We start from the raw sequence: 11,372 nt of genomic DNA on the forward strand, positions 1-11,372 counted from the left end.
CACGAAGGACACAGGTCTGGATCGATGCACCTTTTATGTGGTCTTGATCAAAAGCTGCATCCACATTAACTTTTGACAAAACTAGCTGGTGGCTTAAGTAATCCATCTTTCTTTATCATTGCCTTTGGAGCTAATGAGGAGACAACATTCGTTGTTAAAGCTTTGATGTTTGATACTATTTAATTAGAATTCTGTATTTGCTCAGCACGGACAATTTTCCTACTTTCCCATAAAAAATACCAATAGGAGATGGCTATTATTTCATGTATATTATTTTGGCTGAGAAGACCAAGCTCTTGTATCGGAGTCTGAATCAGAAAATCCATTACAGCTTCACCCGCCATATCGACGCTGCACGCCCTCTTGATCTATAATCTCATCCAACCATAAAAGATGTCATACCTCGGCTGCTTTGTTGCATGTAAATAGTAGGTGAGTTACATCCTCTGCACCTGTGTTGCACATGGGCATTGTCTAGAAACCATAATGTGTCGATTTGGAAGATTGAGTCGCTAGGGAAGCGTCCTCCTTAAGGTTCTACATAAAAAAATCACCTTAGTTGGGAATTGTAGTTTCCATATTTTCTCCCAAACTCCATTCAGACACACAGACTCAATTCTCTTTGTACTCCTCAATTTCTAGCCACGTTGGTGACCCCAATTCACGTGATATGCTGAACGGACTTAGAACAATCCATCCCACAAAATCATCCATGTCATGAGCAGGCAAAGGAATAGACAAAACACGCTAAACATCTAGTTGTCAAAAAGTTAAAGTTACCAACTCCCCATCCCACTACCTCATAACCGGATCAATAAGGTCATTAACCTAAGCATAATTCATAGTGGCATCATAGCCATAAGCATAGCAAGCATCATCTTCATCAAAAAAAGGGATATTTCAAACTAATCCAATGGATCATAGCATTCATCCGCCGGTAAGTACCAAGGAAAATTAAAGAATGTATGAGTTAAAGAGTTACTCTAGTTAGAAGGTGGGCATGGGTGATCAATCCGCTCTTCCTCCTTATGTCCTTCACGCCCCTCTTCATCTTTTTCATCTAATGAGCTCACGGTTTCAGCAATTTCTTCTTCTATAGATTCCTGCAAAATATTAGTCTTTTCCAGGGCAACAGACATTCTCTCAATAAAATAATTAATACGAGCATTGTATCCATAGTTTTCATAGTAATATTTAAGTATGGCAAGATTTTCAAATTTGTAAAGTGCATCATCATATTTTCAAGCAAACAAACAATTTCATAAGCACCCTTAGAAGCAACAAATTCTTCTATTTGTTTCACGTCAAAGTAATCATATACAACATTAGCGTAAGAATCCAAGGTTTTATTATCATTAAAATCATATTGAAAGTGAAGATGGTTAATCCTCATTCTAGAGCAACAAGTAAAATCATACATAGAGCACAAATTCCAAGTATACCAATGTAACATTTTTATTTGATTCCAAGCATACCAATTGGCCATTCTAAAGCAACAAGTAAAAGGGAGCTTTCTGTACGCCCTCCTGGGCCGGCCCATGTGGGGCGCAAGGTTCCCTCCTATTTTTTTTCTTTGAGATTTCGGAAACAATTCCGAATTTCAAAAACGTTCACGGATTCAAAAAAAATTATCAAATTTGAAAAAAGTTCTAGAATTCAAAAAATGTTTGGGATTTCAAAAGAATAAACAATTTTTTATTTTGATGAACAATTTTCATGGACATTTTTTGGTAAACTTTTTTTAACTTGATGAACAAACTTTGTATTAGACGATTTTTGTTGAAAAAAATGGATGAACAAATTTCATATTTATGAACATTTTTGGAAAAATATGAACAAATTTCGAATTTGATGAATAGTTTTTTAATTTGCTGCACAAAAATATAAGTTTAGTGAACATTTTTTCAATCCCAATGAAAATAAATAAATTCAATAAACAATTTTTGAATTGATGAACATTTTTTACATTGATAAACATTTTTTGAATTCGATGAACAAAAAATGTTTATGAATTTGGAAAGAAAATTCGTAAACAAAAGTGAAAAGTAAAGAAGGAAAAATAAAATAAAAAGAAAACAGAAAAATAATAAGAAAGGGAAGGGAAAAATAAAAAAGAAAAGAACAAAAGAACGAAAAGAAGGAAAAACCAAAAGAAAAAGGCGTGAAATGGGTTGGCCCATCCGACTCCCAGCGCACGAGGATGCGCATGGGTGCTCGACAGCGCCCTACGAGCCGAATAGGAATCCCGTGGAGACGGGGTCGTCCTATATGACACATTCTGTATCGTATAGCACCAGCACACACAGGCGGGCAGCGAACTGGGATGGCCCATTGGCAGGCAAGCCAACTAATGCCATGCTGCATCGGTCCACTGCAGCTCGTAAAAATACTGTAGCGCCTAAATGTAGTTCGCGATTCAGAAGTTGTGAAGGAAAATTCAAAAAAGAGTGAACATTAGTTTTTGAAATTTTAACAATTTTTTAAATTTCCAACATTTTTTGGAAAATGTGAACAACAAATGCAAATTACGAACATTTTTTGAATTCACGCACATTTATTTAAAATTCTGATATTTTTTCGAAATTTCAAACAAATTTGCAGAATTTCTGAAAGCATGAACAAAATTTTGTAGTTCACATCATTTTTTCAAATATTTGAACATTTATTGATTTTTTAACAAGTTTCAAAATTTCAATCTTATTTTGAAAAACATGAAAAAAAATTGAATCCAAACATTTTATTAAAACATGAAAAAATTTGAATTCCAAACATTCCTTTTATAACACAAACAAAATTTCGGAAATCCGTTTTTTTAAACATGAACGATTTTTTAAATTATGAAAAAACAAAAAGGAAGAAAACAAAACCAAAACCAGTAAAAACCAACAACAAAAACCAACCAGGAACTGGGAACCTTCTAGAAGGTTCCTAAAACCGGAACATAACGCCTCTGCCTGGACCGACCCATTGCGTTCAATGGTGCGATCCTCATGTGCGGTGCCCCGACTATTTGACGTAGTATGCATCAAATAGGGAATTCTGAGGAAGCGGGCGACGTACAATTTTTTTTTTTGGAGAAACAAACCTTCTTTCTTTTTTCTATATATATTATTATTTAAATCTATACTTTTTTATATAACTTTCTTCTTCCTTTATTAGCAAGTGCAAGGCGATTTGATGGGGGGGAGGGGGGAAATGTTGATCGTACTCCAACAAATATAAATAAAATATTATCATGTTTAAAATATAGTATCAATATCAACATTATTAAAATATATGTGTCACAAATGAAAAGAAAATTGTGTTCACATCTTCTACAACCACGAGGCCTATCTAACTAGTCAATAATCTCATCAAATGCAAGGGTGCTCGAAAGCTGGAAGGGAGGTGTTGATCAAATCAGTGCTTCAAGCGACTCCTATGTTCTCCATGAGCTATTTCAAATTCGCCAAAGAAATAACATGCCGGAAATTGACATCTATTTCATCAAAAAATTGGTGGGGAGCGGAGAATGGGAAACGCAAAGGTTCACTGGATTGGTAGGGACAAAATGTGCATGAGCAAGAGAATGCGAGGCATGGGGTTTCGAGACTTCGAAGTTTTCAACCAAGCATTTTGCTCTCCAAACAGGCTTGGTGGATTCTATCTAACGCGACGTCTCTTTGTGCTAGAGTGTTGAAAGAACGGTATTTTCAAGAGACGGGATTTCTGGACGCCACATGCCCAAAGAACACATCATACACTTGGCGTAGCATCATGTTTGGGCGAGAACTGTTGAAGGTCAGCCTTGTTTGGTGCATAGGGGACGGGTCTACTATCGATGTGTGGGCAAACGGCTGGATCCCGAGAGCTAGATCAACGAAACCACCGGGAGCGCTGGACCGCACCAACGTTTCCAAGGTCTGGTCGATTTGCTAGGAAGAGACTGGGACTTGCCTACCTTGGAAAGAACAATGCTTCCATGTGATATCGAGGACATTCTAAAGGTGCCAATCAGTGGCGTAGGGCGAGAAGATTATCCTGCATGGATGAGCCATGCTACGAGACCCGGGATCGGAGAGATCAGCCATGGAGACGTCTGGCAATAGGGGCAGCAGATCATCTGGTTGTAGCATGCGTCACCACCGGTCATAGGAGGCTCGATGGAAAAAGCTTGACGAAGTGGCGAGGGGTGGAGTGGAGTTGTTGAGTAGAACAACATGGAATGGGAAGTATGTACGCATCGATCAATTAACTCACGGTCATACCAATACCATTTTGGGCTTGGGCTGACCAACGTGTTTGGAATTGGGGATAAGGAACTCTCCTGGCCATCCTAGCTAACTCATGTGCTACATCATTAGCTACTCTACTATAATGATCAAAAATAGTAGGAGGAAACTCGCAAGCAAGATTGTAGCAGTCATCAAAAATCGCTACCGTTTTCCCCATTGATCGGCCACCATTCTTCATAGTTTCCACAACTTCTAAGTTGTCCGAGTTGATCAACAACTTGTTACATCCCACTGTTTGGGCTAGAGATAAACCCCAACGGAATTCATAGCTTCAGCAGATAGTACATCCATGAAGACGTCGATCTTCCAGTTAGCTACAGCTAGGAAATTACTAGATGAATCACAACAGACTAGTCTAGATGCACCTTTTATGAGGTCTTGATCAAAATTTGCATCCAAATTAAGTTTGACAAAACCAGCTAGTAGTTTCAGCCACCCATCTTTCTTCGTCGTTGCCTTTGGATCCAATGAGGGGGGGGGGGATTCGTTGTTAAAGCTTTGATGGTTGATACTATTTGATTAGAATTATGTGTTTGCTCACTACGGGAAATTTTCCTTCTTTCCTACCAAAGGTACCAAGAGGAGATGGCTATTATTTCATGTATATTATTCTGACTGAGAAAACCAAGGTCTTGTACAGGAGTTTGAATAAAAAAAGTCTAGTACAGCTTCACCTACCCTGTCGACGTCGCATGCCCTCTTCATAATCTCGTCCAAAAAGGCGCCATAACTCGGCCACTTCGTTGCACTTAAACATGAGGTGAGTTACAAAGTTGGACAACTGGCTCTCAATTCATTTCGTGAACTAGTCGTTATGTACTCTGGACACATCCCCCACTTCATCGTGTCGTGAGCACACGTAGCGGGTGTCTGCCAGAGCCATGTTGTAGACCAAGACGAGGTCCCGCTCACAAGTACAAGGTTGTATGTAAGTCCTCACACATATGCCTATTTCAATATTATTGTTTACATCTAAAAGGTTGTTTAAAAGGTCCGGACCCTAGACAATTTTACGAGAACAATATCTTGTTTGAATCTTTGTCATAAGCACATCCTCCCGTGGGTTCAATGCCCAAGATCACTCCTTGGGGAAAAGGTAAGATGACTATTTGCAATTCGAAACCGGATCACAAATGGTCATCAACCATGTTTTTGTGTGACATTGTCGGGAAGGGCTGTCACTAGTCATTGGAGTAGAGTTTTTGTTTCAGTTATTTTTCTGTTTTTCTTTCTGTCTCCATTTGTTTTTCTAGTTCTTGTTTCAATCAAAAACCCAAAAAATAGCATGGCTAAGAAACTCGGAGAGTTTGCAACTCCCGGTGAAAAATTTATGAGTGCACCAATCGCATTACCCAATGTTGCTACGAAACAATTTGAAATTAAGCCCTATTTTGCTACTGTGGTTCAACAAAACCAATTTTGAGGCTCTACATTCGAAGATGTCAGTATGCATTTGCATACTTTTACTGAACTGTGCGACATGCCACATATTAATGATTATGAACCTGACACTTTGAAGTTGCTCTATTTTCTTATTATTTAAAAGAAAAAGGAAATAATTACTTCTAGCTTTGCCTATAGGAATTATAATAACTTCGTGCAATTTATATTGAAACATGTTTATGTCTAAGTTTTGCCCATACAAACATAATGCAACTACGATTGCAGATTGCAGGTTTTAAGCAGGAAGATTGCAAGGCACTAGCACCAGCATGGGACCGCATGAAGGAGGCCATAAGAAACTTCCCGAACCATGGGGGTGAAAAAAGTGACTTATTATTCATATATTTTATAATGCCCTTAACCCCATGTCAAAATCCATAAATCCATGTTAGAGACAGCTGTAGGAAGAATCATCATGGGACGACCAATTGAATAAGCTAAGAAACTACTTTATGACTTGCAAGAAAACCAGAACAAAGGTGAACTCCATCTTTGAGGAGATGAACGATGAGCTGACTGCCAAGATCGATGAATTGATCGACACTATCCAAGGTAAATAATACGTAAAGATTTGACTATATCCTAGCTCACACTGTTTCGGACGAAACCCTGATCTGTGGGCCCCACGCCGTCTTGCCATTTGTCCGTCTTCGAAAGGGGTGGACCATGAGGATTTTCTCTTTGTTTGTGTTAGGGTAGGTCACATCAATATTGAAAACCAAAATTGAGCTCAAGCTATGTAGTACCTATATCCAACTTACACCACCCTTATACACATGCAAGTGAGGGAGCCTTTCCACAATTTGGATGCATGTTAACAGTGGGATTTATCATATTATTTGAAAGCAAGTATCTTTACCTAATTCTAAAAGACGGAGTCTTTCATAGTTCTCCATACGTCAGACATTTATATCCGTTGATTTTACGTTAAACCACAAAGATTAACGGCTGAGATTTAAAAGGAGAAAGTTTTTTTAAAGGAGGAATCTTTCATAGGTCTCCATATACGCCTATTAAAACTGTTATCTATACGTCTCAGTTATTCGTCAACCCGGTCGTCCGCTGAGTTTCAATCGATCTGGTCGCTCCGATCCGTCGGTAGCTTCGCAGGGTCCGGCCACGTTGTTCTCAAAAGGACACGTCCACTTGGGCCTTGGCCTATGTGCAGCTCAGGGGCTGGGCTCTAGATAATCTGCTCCTGTTATTAGAGCATCTCCAACAGCCGCCCAACGCGCGGCGCGCTAAAACCAGTTTGCAGCGCACCGATCGCCTGGTTTGGCGCGGCGGGCAGTGCTGGCTCCAACAGCCGCAGTAAAATGCAGTGCGCGCGTAGCTCCAGCAGAGTGCAAAAATGCAGCGCGCGCGAGCAGCCGGCGCATGCCATATGTTGCATTTTGGCCACAAAATTGAATTTCAAACATCAAAACAAAGACATGGCATAAATTTAAATCACACAAACAAGTTGATGACATAAAAGTTCATGCCCACAAGTTCAAATTCATGCCCACAACATCATCCAACCAAGTTCAAAATCCAAACCAAGTTCATGACATAAAAGTTCACACCAACGAAAGGCACATCAACAATCAAGCCTCATCGTCGTCTTCATCCTCATCTTCCTCCGATTCATCCGACTCCTCCGAAGACGATTCTTCTTCCTCCTCTTCATTGCCGTGCGCCGCATCATCATGTGAAGCTTGGAAGGTGTTGGCAAGATCTTCAACGGCATCTTCATGCGAAGGTGTGTGAGGCACACGGGAAGACATTCCGGCCATGGCGCCCGGAGGTGCACCCATGCCTCCCATGAGAGACGTAAAACTCGTGCCTCCCATGTCGGCCATGCCGCCCGGAGGTGCCTCGATGCCACCCATGCCTCCCATGGTCTCCATGGTAGCTCCAAAGCCACCCATGGTAGCACCGAAGCCACCGATGCCTCCCATGCCGCCAAGGCCACCGCCACCCATGCCGCCAAGGCCACCACCAACCATGGCGCGAATCATGGCTCTTTTTTGGATCAAGACTTCTTCACGGGCAAGATTGACATACTCCTTTTGCGCCTCATTGAGGATAGATGTGTCCAAGAAGAACAAGTGCTTCTCCCAATCCAACAATCTAGATCGCTCTTCCATGCCCACCTTCCTCTCCTCCAATGCCACCTTCCTCTCCTCGGCCGCCACCCTCCTCTCCTCGGCCGCCAACCTCCTCTCCTCGGCCGCGGCATCTTGGTTCCTTGCCATCTTCCTCACCTCGTTGGCTTATTTTCTTGCCTTCACAATAGCTTCCATAGCATTTTTTAGTTCATCGTCTCCTTTCCTCTTCTTCTTTTATTTTGCGTCTTTCTTGGTCCCATCCGGTTGTTTTGGCTTCGAGTATGAAAACGAGTTTGGTGTGGGGCTTCTCTTGCCGTCATCACTTGATGCCTCCTCCTCATCATCATCCAATTCAATTGTTCGCTTGCGTTTGTTTCTCAAATCCAAATCATCCATATCATCACGCTTCTTCCATTTCCCATCATCCTTCAATGCTTCATAGTAATGAGGCAAGGTAAATGGCCTTCCTTTCTTGATCTTCCCCTTCTTGCTCTTCTTCTCCTCTCCTTTGAACAAGTTTTGTGCAATATTCAACTACATAAAAAACAAAACAAGTTAGCACTACAAACACCAACAACCAGCATGATGAACATGGATGAAATGGCACTTACCCTATCTTCATCATTAGTGTCACTTGGGTTCAACTTGTCAACCGCCTTTTATGCGGCCGCCCACTTTTGACAATCCTTGTTGATTGTCGACCACCGGGAGCGAAGAGATTGAGCGGAGAGGTCAATTCCATTCTCGTTGCATAGATCAAAGTGTTCCTTTATCCGGTTCCAATAAGCATCTCTACTTTGATCACCTCAAACAGATGGATCCCTCAACACTTGCAACCAAGTATTGCATAGCAAGACGTCATCTTCGTTGGTGTAGTTTGAAGGAAATATGCCCTAGAGGCGATAATAAAGTTGTTATTTATATTTCCTTATATCATGATAAATGTTTATTATTCATGCTAGAATTGTATTAACCAGAAACTTAGTACATGTGTGAATACATAGACAAAACAGAGTGTCCCTAGTATGCCTCTACTTGACTAGCTCGTTAATCAAAGATGGTTAAGTTTCCTAACCATAGACATGTGTTGTCATTTGATGAATGGGATCACATCATTAGAGAATGATGTGATGGACAAGACCCATCCGTTAGCTTAGCATAATGATCATTTAGTTTTATTGCTATTGCTTTCTTCATGACTTATACATGTTCCTCTGACTATGAGATTATGCAACTCCCGAATACCGGAGGAACACCTTGTGTGCTATCAAACATCACTACGTAACTGGGTGATTATAAAGATGCTCTGCAGGTGTCTTCGAAGGTGTTTGTTGAGTTGGCGTAGATCAAGATTAGGATTTGTCACTCCATGTATCGGAGAGGTATCTCTGGGCCCTCTCGGTAATGCACATCACTATAAGCCTTGCAAGCAATGTGAATGATGAGTTAGTTATGGGATGATGCACTACGAAATGAGTAAAGAGACTTGCCGGTAACGAGATTGAACTAGGTATGAAGATACCGATGACCGAATCTCGGGCAAGTAACATACTGATGACAAAGGGAGCAACGTATGTTGTTATGCGGTTTGACCGATAAAGATCTTCGTAGAATATGTAGGACCCAATATGAGCATCCAGGTTCCTCTATTGGTTATTGACCGGAGATGTGTCTCGGTTATTTCTACATAGTTCTCGAACCCGTAGGGTCTGCACGCTTAATGTTCGATGACGATTTGTATTATGAGTTATGTGATTTGATGATCGAAGTTTGTTCGGAGTCCCGGATGAGATCACGGACATGACGATGAGTCTCGAAATGGTCGAGAGGTAAATATTCATATATCGGAAGGTTGCATTTGGATATCGGAATGGTTCGGAGACATTCGGGCATTTTTTCGGAGTACCGGGAGGTTACCGGAACCCCCCGGGGAAGTTAATGGGCCTTAGTGGGCTTTAGTGGAGAGAGGGAAGAAGGGCCATGAGGTGGCGCGTGATACGTCTCCAACGTATCTATAATTTTTGATTGCTCCATGCTATATTATATTCTGTTTTGGACATTATTGGGCTTTATTATACACTTTTATATTATTTTTGGGACTAACCAATTAACCGGAGGCCCAACCCAGAATTGCTGTTTTTTTTGCCTATTTCAGAGTTTCGCAGAAAAAGAATATCAAACGGAGTCCAAACGGAATGAAACCTTAGGGAACGTGATTTTCGGAACGAACGTGATCCATAGGACTTGGACCCTACGTCAAGACATCAACCAGGAGGGCACGAGGTAGGGGGCGCGCCTACCCCCCTGGGCGCGCCCTCCACCCTCGTGCCCCCCTGTTGCTCCACCGGCGTACTCCTTCCTCATATATATACCTACATACCTCAAACTACCAGATACGGAGCCAAAAACCTAATTCCACCGCCGCAACCTTCTGTACCTGTGAGATCCCATCTTGGGGCCTGTTCCGGAGCTCCGCTGGAGGGGGCATCGATCACGGAGGGCTTCTACATCAACACCATAGCCTCTCCGATGATGTGTGAGTAGTTTACCTCAGACCTTCGGGTCCATAGTTATTAGCTAGATGGCTTCTTCTCTCTTTTTGGATCTCAATACAATGTTCTTCCCCTCTCTCGTGGAGATCTATTCGATGTAATCTTCTTTTGCGGTGTGTTTGTTGAGACTAATGAATTGTGGGTTTATGATCAAGTTTATCTATGAACAATAGAATCTTCTCTGAATTCTTTCATGTATGATTGGTTATCTTTACAAGTCTCTTCGAATTATCAGTTTGGTTTGGCCTACTAGATTGATCTTTCTTGCAATGGGAGAAGTGCTTAGCTTTGGGTTCAATCTTGCGGTGTCCTTTCCCAGTGACAGTAGGGGCAGCAAGGCACGTATTGTATTGTTGCCATCGAGTATAACAAGATGAGGTTTATATCATATTGCATGAGTTTATCCCTCTACATCATGTCATCTTGCTTAAAGCGTTACTCTTTTCTTATGAACTTAATACTCTAGATGCATGCTGGATAGCGGTCGATGTGTGGAGTAATAGTAGTAGATGCAGGCAGGAGTCAGTCTACTTGTCTCGGACGTGATGCCTATATACATGATCATACCTAGATATTCTCATAACTATGCTCAATTCTGTCAATTGCTCAACAGTAATTTGTTCACCCACCGTAAATACTTATGCACTTGAGTGAAGCCACTAGTGAAACCTATGGCCCCCGGGTCTATTTTCCATCATATTTAATCTCCCGACAGCAAGCTATTTCTGGCGCTATTTTTATTTTGCTTTCTTTACTTTGCATCTTTATCACAAAAATACCAAAAATATTATCTTATCATATCTATCAGATCTCACTCTCGTAAGTGATCGTGTAGGGATTGACAACCCCTTATCGCGTTGGTTGCGAGGATTTATTTGTTTGTGTAGGTGCGAGGGACTCGTGCGTGGCCTCCTACTGGATTGATACCTTGGTTCTCAAAAACTGAGGGAAATACTTACGCTACTTTGCTGCATCACCCGTTCCTCTTCAAGGGAAAACCAACGCAATGCTCA

This window comes from Aegilops tauschii, chromosome 5 (assembly GCF_002575655.3).
Source record: "Aegilops tauschii subsp. strangulata cultivar AL8/78 chromosome 5, Aet v6.0, whole genome shotgun sequence".
Classification (NCBI taxonomy): Eukaryota; Viridiplantae; Streptophyta; class Magnoliopsida; order Poales; family Poaceae; genus Aegilops; species Aegilops tauschii.